Here is a 16805-nt window from a genome sequence, read left to right on the forward strand (position 1 = left end):
TTCAGCTCTTCTAAGCTGGGGTAGGTAATACAGGAGGAGGGCTGGCGTGGTGTTTATTTTAGACTCCCTGGATGAGTTAGTTGTGCAGTCAGTGTTGAGACTCTTGCTGCAACTATAAAGAGAGTATTTCCCATGAGATATGTTTTCTAATTCACAGATCAGCCATCTCTGTATACCCTGGGCCCATGAGCAGTTTGGAAGGGGGTTCCTATGTATGTGTGTGTGTCTGTTCATGATTCCCAATCAATCTTCAAGGAAATCTATCCTTAATATTCTTTAGAAGGTCTGATGCTGAAGCTGAAGCTCCAATACTTTGACCACCTGATGCAAAGAGCCTACTCATTGGAAAAGACCCTGATGCTGGAAAAGATTGAAGGCGGGAGGAGAAGGGGACGACAGAGGATGAGATGGTTGGATGGCATCACCAACTCAATGGACATGAGTTTGAGCAAGCTCCGGGAGTTGGTGATGGACAGGGAGGCTGGGCGTGCTGCAGTCCATGGGGTCGCAAAGACTTGGACACGACTGAGCAACTGAACAACAACCAGCCCAGGAGTCAGAAACTTGAATGTCACTGAAGATTCCTCCCTCTTCTATATTTATTCCTCATGTTCAATTTGGACCCAGTCTCTGATCGTTTTCTCACACTGCTCCTTTCTCTCCTATCAGCCCCATTCCTACCCAACATCGCCTCTTGCCTGGACGTTCTTGGTGTCCTTTTAACTGCTTTTTCCAAGAGTCTGACCCCGTCTCTGCCCGCAGAGGGCCTTTCCGCATCTTTGGATGACACGTGACTTTGTGCATCACGGCACATCCACTGGTGATCAGTCTGAGATACCTTGTCAGTTCTGGTGCTGGCCTGTAGTGTTCAAAGGATGAACTCAGTCCTTTAAAAGAGAAAACAAGTAGCTGAGAAACCAGGTTATTTTCATAAAACCAACCTGAGATCCAGTCTGCTCTAAGTTTGACTCTTCCCAGTATCTGACACTTGTCTTTGAGAGGAGAAGAAAGCCATCTATTACTGGACACAGTTTAGAATGACCTGGAATGTTGGGCAGATGCTTTCCAGAGCTGGGGGCAGTCTGTGTGGATGAGGGGTACCCATCTCCCAGGTAAAATCACGTATCATTCTGGATTTTGAATGTGGTTTGTAATTGGGCCAAAAGTACTATCAGTGAGATATCTGTGCCTTCTGAATCCAGGGCCATCAGAAAGCAACATCAGCACCAGATGCTGTACCCAGCGACCTATAACTGTGAACTGGGGGTCTTAACTTAGCAAAGCTAAAAAGCAAAGAAATAAACTGGGGAGTACAGAGTAAAGAAACCAGAACAAAGAGGGCAGATACCCTGGGGAGAGACTGAAAATGTTGTCCTCTTACAAGTGTAAGAGGATTAGTAATATTTAAAATAATGTTTTATCTGCTAGGAATGTTCAGGCCTTATTTGGATTCTGGTTCAAACAACAACAAAAAGATTTTTGAGACAACTGAAAATTTGATATTGAATAGTTTTAAGGAACTCTTATGAATATTTTGAATTGTGATTATGGTCTTGTAATGTTAAAAGAAAGGATTCATATCTTTTAGAAACACATACTGAAATATTTATGGATGGAATGATGTGCTATCTGGGATTTGCTTCAGGATAATTCAGGAGCCAGGAAGGGGATGGGAACAGTGTTGAAAGAAGATTGGCCAGGAGTCAGTAACTGTTGAAGCCGAGTGGTAGGTACACTGAGGTTCATTATACTATTCAGCTTTCATAGGTGTTTGAGTTTCTTTACAATGAAAAGGTTTTTTTAAGAATGAAATTCTTATTACTAAAAACTGTGATGATTTTTTACCTAAATTGGTGGTCTGCATGAGCATAAAGGGGCTTATGGAAACTGAAAGTTTGAGAAACTGCTAAATACTATACGGTCTTGAATAGAGGGAATATCCAGTGTGCATTTCACAAAGGATGGGTTGTAAGAAAAGAATCACAAGTCAGAGGAAGTTGTCCTCAAGATGTTGTTAACAGAGGTCTTCATTGTGAGTTCCTTTAGCCTGGAAGACTTTAAAAAATATTTCCCACGTAGGGGCAGGCATGGGAGTGGAGAAACTAAAGATATCAGCTTCTAGTTTCTTCCAGGGAATAAATAAAATATACTAGAGTGGGTTTGGGATGTGTTAAAATGACTATAGTTTGAGAAAATAACTGTTGATATACTTCCTGGTAGGCTCTGCAATGTTTATACATCTATACAGAGATGGGAATTAAATCATCAGAGAGCTAAGCACCTGAACAAACAGTTTTAGTTGAAGGCACTGCTTCCACAGAATTTTAATGGCATTTATGCCTTTGTGCCTATATTTAGGAATTGTTCTGAAAGAGGTGAGGAGACACAGTCCTACCAAAATCTCTATTGCATCTGCTGCAGAAATACCCCAAGGGCCCCCCACTGCCTTGTGGGGTGAGCTTTCTAGTTTGCCACCCAAACATGGAGCCTCATAGTCTGGGTTTGAATCTCATTTCTACAATTGACTAACTCTCTGGTCTTGGGCAAATTACTAACTTATTCTCAAATTCTCAGTTTCGTTATCTGATCATTGTCATTCACCCGACATGGTTACCAGATCAAATGAGAAAATGTCAGACAAGCATTTAACTTAGGGATTTCCCTAGTGGTCCATTGGCTAAGACTCCATGATCCCGGGGCAAGGGGGCCTGGGTTCAAACCCTGGTCAGCAAACTAGATGTCACATTCCACAACTGAAGAGCCTGCATGCCGCAACAAAAACTGAGGATCCCAAGCGCCACAACTAACATCTGGCACAGCCAAATAATTTCTTTCTTTTTTTTTTTTTTAAGAGTATTTAACCCAGCCCTTGGCCCACATGCCCAGCTAGTGGGAATGGTGGTCCTCACCTCCCCATGGTCTCTGCATTCAACAGGTGGATCTTCTCCTGACTTGTTGATGCGTGCACTCTCTGCCTGATTCTTCTATCTCTTTTCTTTGGCTGCTAGGACTCTTGGACCCAAATTTGCAGCCCGCTTGCAGTAACTGAACAGCCTCATCTGAAAGACATTCCTGTGTCTTCATCCTATTATTACCTCCATCACTCTTTTCCTTGTTCTCTTCACTGCCTATCTCGGTCACTTCTTCCATCCTTTATTCTGTGTGTTTTGATAAGCTGGCTTAGCTTTTTAATGGAGCAAGGGAAAGTGTAAGTAACTAAGTAAATAAGTGTGTTGTAATTCTGGGCCAGGAAACCCTCAAAAACAAAAAAAGGGGGACTTCCCTGGCAATCCTTCAGGAGCTTCATTCCTTCCAGTAGTTAAGAATCTGCCTTCCAATGTAGGGGGATTGGGTTCGATCCCTGAGCCATGCGGTACAGCCAATTAAAAAAAAAAAAAGAAGGACCAAGATCCTGCTTGTTTTAGGATTCAGTGGGAAACTACAGGCATCCCTCTTCCCACTACAGACACGGGGCCCTGGATTCAGCCCGGTTTTCTTCCATGACTTGGCGGCCTCTGTCCACTGGTGGTTCTGTTCCAGCTGAAGACAAAGGCCTTCCTGGGAAGAGGCAGTGTTTTCCTGGCCAACAGGATGCTGATGGCTGACAGGCACACAGTGTGCCCCAAACACGCCGCTCTCCTCTGCTGGGGCCAGGAAGATGAGTCAGCACCACTGGCCCCGGACCGCAGAGTCTTGGGTCTTCCCAGTGAACTCAGAAGGCGCAGCCTGGGCTTTTGCAATGTGGAATATTGCAGGGGCTTTTTTTTTATGGGATCCAGCTGAGGCCTTGGTGACTGATATCTCCCCTAATAACAACTGGGGAGGAAACTGCTAGCGAGAGATAAAGATAAGAGAGCTTCTGGTGTTTTCAACACCAGACCTTGAAAATGAGGTGTCCCCAAAGCTCCTACTACCAAAAACCCCCCCTACGCTTTGCTTGCTCCCCTGGAAGTTTCTGTTAAAGAGACAACAACCTAAGTACTAATATTTGTGCCCACTCGTTACCATTCCTTCTGAAATTTGATGCTGTTCTTTCTAGGCTTATGGAGTGGCAGGCAGCCAACCTGTGCCTCGGCCTCAGTGGCAAACGTGGGTACAGTGTCAGAGGAGGGGGGCAAGGAAGAACTCCAGGGAAGGAAGGTGTCCATGGGGACTGGGGGCGCACAGTGGGTCTGGGGGGCAAAGGCAGCCTTGGCAATAGAACTGCCCAGCCAGGGCCCTCTGCAGAGAACACTGCGGACACTCTCAGAAAGCCGATGTCTTGGGTCTATAGCGAGGTTCATCCTTTATTTTGTAAAAAGCCTTTTTATTTAATTTACTTTTCCCCTCCTTTTTAATCTTTTTTCTCTAATTTAATGAGAAGGGGGGGGGGAAACCCACTACACATGGGCTTCCCCAGTATCTCAGCAGTAAAGCATCTGCCTGCAATGCAGGAGACATGAGTTTAGTCCCTGGGTCAGGAAGATCCCCTGGAGAAAGGCATGGCAACCCATGCCAGTATTCTTGCCTGGAGAATCCCATGGACAGAGGAGCCTGGTGGGCTACAGTCCATGGGGTGGCAAAGAAGCAGTTACCACTGAGCATGTACACACATACAAAGAGTCAGATATGAGAAATCATGCATAGTATATTGCTAAGTGAAATTTAAAAACCACAAAGCCATACACAAACCCCATTAAAAAAAAAGATTTACTTTTGGCTGTGCTGGGTCTTAGTTGCAGCATGCAGGAGCTTTAGCTGCTGCAAGTGAACTCTTGTTTTCAGCATGCGGATCTAGTTCCCTGACCAGGAATGTAACCCAGGCCCCGTGCATTGGGAGCCCAGTCTTAGCCACTGGACCAAAAGGGAAGTTCCCAAACTCCATTTTTATAGTAACAACAGCAAAAAAAAAAAAAAAAAAAATCAGCGAGAAAGAGTGTGAAATGATTCATGCCAACAAGTTAACAGCTGCCTCCTTTGGAGAAGGGGGTGGATTTGGGGGAAGGAGTGATGAAGGAGAGGAAGTTTTTACTCCGAAAGTTAGGAATTTTTGGAGAGAAAGTAATTTTAAAAAAGCAAAAAACTCAATTTAGGATCTTTGGGTGGGGAGAAGTCACTTTCCTGCAGAACTCAGGTTCGTCCTGGAGGTTGGGCGCTCCTTCCCAGGCTGCCTTGTCCACAAGGAAAGCCCCCCTCCCCACCTGGATGACGCAGGACCCTCTCTGCCCCAACCCTCTACTCCAAGGCAGGGAACGCTGGCTCTTTCTCACAACACAATGACTGTACCTAGCAGAGTGCAAATGTTATTTCCATTTAATGCCCATGACAGTCCTGTGAGGCCAGTAGAGAAGCACGCCCGCTTTATACTGAGGAATCTGAAGTCCAAGATAAGAAACTGCTCAGCTACTGGGAGTCAGTGAGGGCAGTGAGCCAGGCTCCTCTATCTACATGCAGAGGCCTTTCAGCCCTGCGTCCTCTGGCAGGAGATGGTTGGCCTGGAGCTACCTGAGGAGGGTGAGACGGAGCACACAGACTGCCTGGGTGTACCACCAGAACTCCGAAATGACCAGGACTGTTCTGTGGTGGTTAGCTCTCTGTGTAACATGCCTCAGCCACGGGTGTGTGTCTGTGTGTGCACGCTCAGTCGTATCCAACTCTTTGCGACCCCATGGCGTGTAGCCCCGCCAAGCTCCTCCGTCCACGAAATTTTCCAGGCAAGAATACTGGCATGGGTTGCCATTTCCTCCTCCAGGGGATCTTCCCAACCCAAGGAGCAAACCCATGTCTTCTGTATCTCCTGAATTGGTGGGCAGATTCTTTAGCACTGAGTCACCTGCGACACTCTCAACCACAGTGCCCAGATATTTAGTCAAACAGCTGTCTAGATGTCCCTGTGAGGGTATTTTTCAGACGAGATTAGCATTTAAACTAGTGAACATTGATTCATCATATGGGTGGGACTCATCCAATCAGTTGAAGGCCTTAAGAAAAAGAAAGCAATCCTGGAAGAGAGAATTCTGCCTCCAGGCTGCCTTTGGACTCAAGTTGCAAGCTCAGCTCTTCCTTGGGTCTCCAGCCTGCTGGCCTGCTCTTCAAATTGCAGAATGGCCAGCCCCACAATCATGTGAAAGTGAAAGTCACTCAGTAGTGTCTGACTCATTGCAACCCCATGGACTGTCCATGGAATTCTCCAGGCCAGAATACTGGAGTGGGTAGCTGTTCCCTTCTCCAGGGGATCTTCCAAATCCAGGGATTGAACCCAGGTCTCCCACATTGCAGGCGGATTCTTGATCAGCTGAGCCACCAGGGAAGCCCAATCATACAAGTCAATTCCTTAAAATCAATCTCTCTCTACAGGTATATACACACATCCCACTGGCTCTGTGTCTCTGGAGAACTCTGACCAATGCACCTTCTCTAAAGGAGACTGGGTGGACACATGCCTTCTAAACTACCTTCCACGGGCATCACCACACTGGGCAGTGAGGTTTCTGAGACTCACATGCTTCATAAGTGATTGAGTGAAAACCAATAGCTAGGCTGAAAATGCTCGATGGCTTTGCCAGAGAGGATATTTATTTAAACTGTTGTTTTGTTTCTGCCTGAGTCACTGAATCTAATGGAAAAGAACAGAAATCGTCTTGATTAAATCAAGGGTGGGTGGGTAGGAGTGATGAGAGGTGAGATGCCTTCCTCTTCTGAAAAGTCTGTGACCCAGGATTATTCCAGAAAGTATAGCTTCTGTTCTGTCTTTCAAATCAGAGTAAATGGGGACTGGTAGGGCCAGCAACAGAGCTCCAAGGCTGGCACTGTTTCCTTTCACCTCCTGTCCTAGGTTCAGGTCCTTTCTGTAAGGAAGGGCCCAACCCCATTCTGTCTACATACCCCTCACCATGGGCAGAGGCTTCCTGCCACCATATGCACAATACTGAGACCAGCATGAACTCATTTAGGTGCCTAGCAGAGTTTGCAGGAGAAGGCAATGCCTTCTCCCCACTCCAGTACTCTTGTCTGGAAAATCCCACGGGCAGAGAAGCCTGGTAGGCTGCAGTCCATGGGGTCACTAAAAGTCGGACACAACTGAAGTGACTTAGCAGCAGCAGCAGCAGCAGCAGCAGCAGCAGGGTTTGCATTTTATGAAAGTTGGAAGAAGAATGCAGAAACAGGTTCTAATCGGACAGCATCACTGCTTCCATTTTAATTGTGATGGAAACTGAGGCCCAGGGACGTTGGGCTATCTGCCTAGGAGTCATGGTCTGAGCTGGTCATGGGGCTGCCGGGAAGAAGAAAGGGGTCTGGGAGGATGTGTGCTGGCTTCTCTGGAATCGCCACTCACCGCCACTCACCGCTTCTCAAGGAGCAGGGCCTGATGGAGGGATGGAGACTGGCATCCTGGCTTCTCCTCAGAGCTGTGACCAGATATGGAAGAGCGCTTCTTAATTCTCACTTGAATTTCCAGCCTAGTGTCTCCTTTCAAAAAAAGTTGAGTCCAACACCACATTTCATTTCCCACATGATGAGCTCATTCCTTGTCCCCTATGGCAGTGGTCCCCAATAGTTTTGGGACCAGGGACTGTGCCGGTTTTTCCAGGCACCAGGGTTGGAGATGGTTTCGGGATGATTCAAGCACGTTACATTTACTGTCCCCTTGGTTTCTATTATTATTGCTTCAGCTCCACCTCAGATCTTCAGGTGTGAGATCCTGGGGGTTGGGAAGTCCTGCCCTATGGCTTGGAGAGTTCCCTAATCCCTCTGCACTCAACTTAGCAGTTGCCAACCCCAGAAACCTTCCTGTGCCTTCCCTGCCCCCACCCCCCACAAGCGCCCCTTGGAGTCCTGGCAGCCCACAGGCTGAACCCTTTCAGAGCATGGAGGCTGACACTGAGAGCATCTGACACATGGTAGAGCTTGGTAAACATCTATTGACTAAACCATGGGGATAGTAGAAATAAATACACTAGGAAATATTTCCTTTTAGGGAAAAATGACTAGAAATTCCTACTCATCTTGCCTGATACATAATGGGCATTCAGTGTTTATAGAATAATTCTCAAAAATGAGAAGGTTATGCTCAGAATAAATAGCCCCTGACATCAGCTGTGCTGTGGGGATAATAGGCAGTCTCACTGTCATTTCTGGGTAAAAACGTCAATGGCCATGGAGAGAATGCTTTCAATTTTAAGTTCTCCTTCCAGACATTTTCTAAAACCACCATAATGCCTTGTTGCTTGTCTGCTGCTGCTGCTAAGTTGCTTCAGTCATGTCCAACTCTGTGCAACCCTGTAGACGGCAGCCCACCAGGCTCCCGCGTCCCTGGGATTCTCCAGGCAAGAACACTGGAGTGGGTTGCCATTTCCTTCTCCAATGCATGAAGGTGAAAAGAGAAAGTGAAGCCGCTCAGTCGTGTCTGACTCTTAGCGACCCCATGGACTGCAGTCTACTAGGCTCCTCCATCCATGGGATTTTCCAGGCAAGAGTACTGGAGTGGGGTGCCATTGCCTTCTCCAGTTGCTTGTCTACAATCTAGTAATTAGCACAAAATTTAGCCCCAAATTAGAGGGTATTAGAGGTATTTTCAACTTGAAATTCAATATGGCAGGATTCTGGGGGTCTGCCAATTATCTAGAAAAATAAGATCCACCTGGTCTCAAATTTTCCAGTTAATTCAATAAATTCAAAATCACTTGGTTTACACATTAAGCTACACTGTGCTTGTTCCCTTTTCATTCATTCATCCACTCCCGTGGGGAATGGAAGTCCCTGCTGTAGGAGGGTTGAAGGTGCTCAAGGAGATAAGACATCAATAAGCAAGGAGGAGAAGGTCAGAGGACTTCTCTGAGGGCTCAGTGGTAAAGAATCCACCTGCCAACGAAGGAGACGCAAGAGATGCGGGTTTGATCCCTGGGTCAGGAAAATCCCCTGGACTAGGAAATGACAACCCACTCCAGTCTTCTTGCCAGGAAAATCCCACGGACAGAGGAGCCTGGCAGGCTACAGTCCATGGGGTCACAAGAGTCGGACACAGCTGAGTGCTCACACACTGATGGCCTGTATGGGATCTCTCACCTCCGAAATTCAGAAGTCCACAGCAGGTAGATAGAGTGCACCAACCAAACCTAAAGCACAGACTTTCATTCAAATGGTGCTGTAACAGTCAAGGAAACCTAGGTTAAGAACAACAATACAGATAATGCTATGATCACGGGTGGGGCCCAGTAGGGATGGGATAGACTAGATCTTGAGAAGGAGGCAGAAAGGGAAAAGGGCCACCTTAAGTATGGGAGATTTGCTTTGGCTGATAACTGCCATTCCATATAGGCAGTAAGAATACATCTGCAATATTCTTGACAAGTGAAGGGACAAGCAACAAGGTGGGATGGATGGGGGCTGGCCCCTAGGCCAAGTTAAGGAAAGGCAGCCCGAGGCCTGGGGCCGTGACTCAGGCAAGAGGAATGCTGCTCAGGGCCGCCTGCAGCTGTGATAAGGAGGACAGGATGGAGCACCGCAGGGGACGTCCTGGAGAAGCCTAGGGGACCTTCGGGAGCACAGGCACAAGCCCAGGGCCCAAGAGAATTCTGGCCGGCCTGCCAAGCAGAGTCCTGGAAGGCGAGCGAGGGGAGAAGAGTGGAAATGGAACCATCCATCACCCAGCTGCAGTGGACAAAGGGAGGGAAGCGAGGCTGAGGCCCAGTGTGCTGTGCCCACAGCTTCCTTATAGACTCGCTGGCTCCACCTTCCAGCCCTGCAGCCCCTGAGCTGCCCTGGACCCTTTCAGCCTGCCCTCGGATGTCCCCTTGCTCTGTGCCTTCTAACCCCTGGATTCAAATCTCAGGGCTGTTTCTCCTTCCAGCCAGGTTTGTGCCACATCTTTGTAATGCTTGTGCTTTAATTTACTCCCTTCAGTGGGCTCCCATTTTAAATATGGCCTCTGCCTGCTAAGCAAATACTCTTGTTCATAAATTACTCCCACCTGAACCAGCTCTCCTTCCCTTTCCACCCACCTTCCACACAGAAGATCCTGGGGCTTCCTTGCAGCATGATCAAAACCCTTCCTGGGCATCCACTCACCAGACCGCTGGTGAGACCAGGCACAGGGTGCAACTTCTTCCCCCTGGGAAGCGCTCTCATTAGTAGGCAGTTTAAACCACTTATGGGGGCCTTCCCAGGTGGTGCTAGTGGTAAAGAACCCATCTGCCAGTGCAGGAGACAAAAGAGACATGGGTCTGATCCCTGGGTCGGGAAGATGCCCTGGAGGAGGGCATGGCAACCCACTCCAGTATTCTTGCCTGGAGAATCCCATGGACATAGGAGCCTGGTGGGCTACAGTCCATGGGGTCACAAAGAGTTGGACACGACTGTAGTGACTTAGTGTGCATGCATGTAAGCCACCATAGATCCCTGCTTTGTCAGGTTTCTCTGTTTTTTCCTTCTGTCATGGAGTCTGACGCTCAGGCCCCTTCCCCCTCAATCTCTCCTACAAATGCCTGGAGTTTCGAGTTCTGGCCCATCCTTCAGCAAGTTCCCTGCTTCCCCAGTAAAGGAAAACATCATCATGTTAACATTCATGGTAGTAAGTCATTTTGAGAGTGTGTATCTTGATGTACGTGATGAGAATAACACTTCACCTCTGTCATCTTCCTTCCAAAACCCAATAAGCTCAGTCTCAGTTCAGTTCAGTTCCATTGCTCAGTTGTGTTCGACGCTTTGCACCCTCATGAATTGCAGCATGCCAGGCCTCCCTGTCTATCACCATCTCCCGGAGTTCACTCAAACTCATGTCCATCGAGTCGGTGATGCCATCTCATCCTCTGTCATCCCCTTCTCCTCCTGCCCCCAATCCCTCCCAGCATCAGAGTCTTTTCCAATGAGTCAGCTCTTCACATGGGGTGGCCAAAGTACTGGAGTTTCAGCTTCAGCATCATTCCTTCCAAAGAACACCCAGGACTGATCTCCGTTAAGATGGACTGATTGGATCTCCTTGCAGTCCAAGGGACTCTCAGGAGTCTTCTCCAACACCACAGTTCAGAAGCATCAATTCTTCGGTGCTCAGCTTTCTTCACAGTCCAGCTCTCACATCCATACATGACTACTGGAAAAACCATAGCCTTGACTAGACGGACCTTTGTTGGCAAAGTAATGTCTCTGCTTTTCCAATATGCTATCTAGGTTGGTCTAACTATGAGCAAAACCTCAGACAAATCCCAACTGAGCAACAGTCTCCAAAATAACTTACCCAGCACTCCTTGAATCTGTCAAGGTCATCAAGAACAAAGGAAGTCTGAGAAATTGTCACAGTCAGAAGGAGCCAAAGGAGACATGATGATGAAATGTAACATGGTGTCCCACATGGGACCCTGGAGCAGAAAAGGACATTAAGCAAAAAATAAGGGAAACCTGAACAAGGTTTTGTTGTTCAGTCACTAAGTAGTGTCCTGCTCTTTGCAACCCCATGGACTGTAGCACGCCAGGCTTCCCTGTCCTTCACCATCTCTCTTAAGTTGGTTCAAATTCATGTCCATTGAGCCAGTGATGCTATCTAACCATCCCATCCTCTGTCACCTTCCTCTCCTTTTGCCTTCAATCTTCCCCAGCATCCTGGTCTTTTCCAATGGGTTGGCTCTTGTATGGAGTTTAGTTAATAATAATTAATCAATAAAGGTTCATTAATTTTAGCAAATATATAAAAGTGTAACATACAAAGTTGACAATCAGGGAAACGGGGTGGCTGTGTGGGAACTCCGTGTATGATCTTTGCTTTTTTTCTGTGACTCTAAGACTGTTCTAAAAGAAAAAGTTCATTTGAAAAAAACAAAGGCTTTTTTGAAAAGTCATTCTACAACCCCTAATACAGCAGCAGCTGCTGGATCCTTTATTACTAAAGTAAATCTTACTTACAGATCCTAAACTTTGCCTTTCAACCTATAGCCATGATAAAGTATTACTTTATCATGCCTATATCAAAGGTACGGTTTTTCCAGTAGTCATGTATGGATGTGAGAGCTGGACCATAAGGAAAACTGAGCACCAAAGAATTGATGCTTTTGAACTGTGGTGTTGGAGAAGACTCTTGAGAGTCCCTTGGACAGCAAGGAGATCCAACCAGTCCATCTTAAAGGAAATCAGTCCTGAGTATTCATTGGAAGGACTGATGCTGAAGCTGAAACAGCAATACTTTGGCCACCTGATGCGAAGAGCTGACTCATTAGAAAAGACCCTGATACTGGGAAAGATTGAAGGCAGGAGGAAAAGGGGATGACAAGGATGAGATAGTTGGATGGCATCACCGACTCAATGGACATGAGTTTGCGCAAGCTCCGTGAGTTGGTGATGGACAGGGAAGTCTGGTGTGCTGCAGTCCATGGGGCTGCAAACAGTCAGACACAACTGAGAGACTGAACTGAACTGAAAGTATCACTAGTACTAAATGAAACCTCACCCACTTTAGCCTTATTTGTTTTTTAGTCACCAAGTTGTATTCTACTGTTTTGTGACCCCATGGACAGTAGCATGCCAGCCTACTCTGCCCTACTCAGCCTACTCATGGGATTTCCCAGGCAAGAAAATAAGAGTGGGCTGCCATTTCCTTCTCCAGGGGATCTTCCTGACCCAGGGTTCAAACCCTCATTTTCTGCATTGGCAGGCAGATTCTTTACCGCTGAGCCACCAGGGAAGCCCTTAGCTTTCTTTACTTCTATTTTAAGTATCTACTATATACTCCAAAAGAACTATTATTACTGTGTCCTTTAAAAATTCTGGTTAGACTTATTTCTGATTCAGAAAGTAATATATTACTTGGTAAGGCTTGAAAAGAAACTGTTGGCAAAATTGTTCCTCCCATAAAAAATAGTACTATTTGCAAACTTCTCTTAAAAGTATTTTTGGAAATGACTCAGAATGCTTCCTGACTCCACCACATTCTACCTTGTAGAAACTGTGATAACGAAGCAGTAATTTCCAGTAATAGCTAGGTGGCTTACATCCCAATAAGATGATTCCATATCTTATGGTGCAAATTTGAAATCTGTTCTCTTCTTTCTTGGAGCAATTTGTGAAGTTATGAAAGCATGTTATTCTGATTTCATCCATCATATATTTCTTTTGCTGATGTTGTCTTATGGAAAATGGGAGGATTTGAGAAGGGGAGAGAGGTGTTATCAAGTAGAAATTTGGGGAGAAGCTTTTCTTGTTCTCTGAAGAAATATCTCAAACATTGTATTAGTGCCTTGGTTTGCTTGAGAGTTCCTTGGACAGCTAGAAGATCAAACCAGTCAATCCTAAAGGAAATCAGTCCTGAATATTCATTGGAAGGACTGATGCTGAAGCTGAAACTCCAATACTTTGGCCACCTGATGTAAAGAACTGACTCATTGGAAAAGACCCTGATGCTGGGAAAGATTGAAGGCAGGAGGAGAAGAAGGCAACAGAAGATGAGATGATTGGATGGCATCACCAACTTGATGGACATGAGTTTGAGCAAGCTCCAGAAATTGGTGATGGATGGGGAAGCCTGGCATGCTGTAGTCCATGGGGTCACAAAGAGCCAAACATGACTGAGCGACTGAGCTGCTTGCCTATGTGTGGCACAGAACACATTATGATACCACCATGAGATCAAGTTATGAAAGGCTCTGTAAAATAGAAAATAAATGGGCTGGCAAATGCCTTTGAAAAGCTGCAATATGTACCATGAACCCTGTCATACAGTCCTGCCCCACCACTGAAATCCTAGCATCTGCTGGTTTTGTTTTACCTGCTATCTTTTCAGCTCTCTTGTCTTTTGAGCAGTTTGCTCACATCCCCTCCACTGGTAACCAGTGATCAAAGGAGTCCCAGTTTAAGTAAAATCTGGCTGGTCTGCTCATACTTGGAGTTCTTAGCACTGCTTACCCAAACAAAATCTTCAGTTGCCCAAAGCCTTCGGCAGCTCCAGGTTGGCTGCTCACACGACACAAGGTCATCCTGAGAGAGGCAAATTGTCTGCTTGGTTCAGCCACCATTCTGTAAACTCCGCCAAATGTTTGCACACAGATTCACTCCTGTGGTGATCAAGCAGAGGGAGTGACTGAGGCTATTTCCACCATGTCTCAGCGCCAGGCCTGACATGGAAGTGAAACGTCTAGACCTGGAGGCTGAGGGTCAGGGTCTGAGCTTCACACTTTTACTTACTAGACAGGGGAAGGGCAGGTTACAGGAACGCTCAGAAACCTTAGTGTGCTCATCAGAAAATGACGGTTATAATCCCTGTGTGTTGCAGAGCTTGTGTGCAATTTTACATAATTGTGCTTTGTGAAGTGCTACAGATATGAAATGCCTTTAGTCTTCACAGTATAAAGTCTACACAAGACGCTTCTTGAGCAAGCTGAGGTAAGGTGCAAGCAGTTTCAGAACTGTCACTTTCATCACGATATTAAAAATGTAATTCTTCAGGCCTTTCGCGCCACTTGGCTACCAATTGAATATTAAAAAGGAGGTTGAGAAAACCATGGCTGATTGGCATTTGCAGAAATGTTACTGGAGATGTAGGCTTCACTGTTAGGCAAGAAAGCTCTTGAATTGGTCCGGGCCAGACACAAACTTCACAACCTGTCCACCTATCCATCTAAGAGAGAGAAAAGATGGGTAGGACTTGACAAACTCTTTCAAAGGTCGAAGACTTTGGGGCAGGAGAGTGGGAAGTTGGTAGAAGTGGCTGGGCCCCTCTGCCACTAACCAATCTGTGGTTGTCACTAGAGCTGTTCAGTCTTTTCATTCTCTGAATGGTATCTTTCAATGAACTGAGCTTTAATTTTGCTTTTATTGATCACTATTTTTCTTGTACAGTTAGTGGGGTTTTGTGTGTGTGTGTCCTTAGAAATCTTTGCCTACTTTGAGGTCATGAAGTTATTTTCCTATGCTCTCTGCTAAAAGCATTTTGGTTCCCTTTTTTATTTAGATTTGTTATCATCTTGAATTAATTATTTTGAGGATGATGTTGGGGTTTAGATAAAGGACATGTATCCATCATTATGGTATCACACAGAGTATCTTTGATGCCCTAAAACCCCTCTGGACTCTGCCTATTTGTTCCTCCCCTCCCCCACAACCCCTGGCAACCACTGGTCTTTTTCAATGTCTCCACAGTTTTGCCTTTTCTAGAATGTCATACAGATGGACACACATGCATTATGTAGCCTTTTCCAGGTTGGCTTCTTTTACCTACTAATATGCATCTAAGATTCCTCCATGTCTTTTTTTTTTTTGGCTGAGCTAAGTCTTCATTGTGGTGTACAGGTTCTTTTTTTTTTTTTTTTTTTTGCTGCACACAGGCTTTTGTAAAAAATTATTTAGCCATCCTAGTGGGTGTGAAGTGATACCTCATTGTGGTTTTGGTTTGCATTGCTCTAATGACTAACGATGCTGAGCACTTTTTCATTCACCCATTGGCCAATTGTATATCTTTGCTGGGAAACGTCTGTTCAAGTCCTTTGCCCGTTTTAAAATTGGGGTTCTTATCTTTTTGTTGTTGAGTTATAAAGTTCTTTAGATATTCTAGTTGCTAGACTTTTATCAGATACATGATTTGCAAACATTTCCTCCCATTCTGTAGATGGCATTTTTCATCTCTTGATAATGTTCTTTGGTGCACAGAACTTACAAAATTTTGATGAAGTTCAATTTATCTCTTTTCTTGTTGTTGCCTGTGTTTTGGTGTCATATCCAAGAAATCACTGCCAAATCCAGCATCATGAAACATTCCCTATATGTTTTCTTCTAAGAGTTGTAAAGTTTCAGCTCTTACATTTAGGCCTTTAATCCATTTTGAATTAATTTTTCTATATGATTTGAGGTAAAGGCCCAACTTTATTCCTTTGTATACAGATATACAGTTTTCCTGTCTCTAACTGTTAAAAGGTCTTCCCTGGTGGCTCAGCGGTAAAGAATCCGCCTGCCAATGCAGGAGATGCAGGTTCAGTCCCTGGGTTGGGAAGATTGCCTGGAGGAGGAAAAGGCAACCCACTCCCGTATTCCTGCCTGGGAAATCCCATGGACAGAGAAGCCTAGTGGGCTATGGTCCATGGGGTCGCAAAGTCAGATACGACTTAGTGACTAAACAACAATTGTTAAAAAGCCTGTCCTTTCCCTTGTTGAAAGTCAACTGACCATATATGCAAGGGTTTATTTCTGAACTCTCTGCTCCATCCATTGGTGTACATATCTATTCTCATGTCAATGCAACAGTTTTTATTTCAATGGCTTTTCATTAGGTTTTGAAACTAGGAAATGAGAGTCCAGCTACTTGACTCTTTTCAAGATTATTTTAGTGAGTTGAAATTCCTTAAGAATCCATCTGAACATTCAGCTGCATTTCTATTTCCGTAAAAAAAGAAAATGCCATTGGGATTTTAATAGGGATTGCATTGAAACAATGTTGCTTTTGGGGAGTACTGTCATCTTAACAATGTTAAGTCTTCTAATACATGAAAATGAGATATCTTTCCACTTATTTAAGTTTTTCCTTTCTTTCGACAGTGTTTTGTAGTTTTCAGCCTGCAAGTCTTTTGCCTCCTTGGTCAAATTTATTTCTAAGTATGTTACTCCATTTTATGGTACTTTAATGGAATTGGTTTCCTCGTTTTATTTTCAGATCATTCATTATTACCATCATAAACATGATTCCAATACCCCCATAAACATAATTCCAACATCCTTCAATCTGACCCATTTTGTCAAATGGTATATTTAATTTCATGTTTAAATTTTTGCACCATATAAAAATAGAATTTATGTCTGACCTTGCCAAATTAGTTTATTATTAATTTATTGTGGTGTACAGGTTTATTATTTAT

Source organism: Capricornis sumatraensis, chromosome 21 (assembly GCF_032405125.1).
Source record: "Capricornis sumatraensis isolate serow.1 chromosome 21, serow.2, whole genome shotgun sequence".
NCBI lineage: Eukaryota > Metazoa > Chordata > Mammalia > Artiodactyla > Bovidae > Capricornis > Capricornis sumatraensis.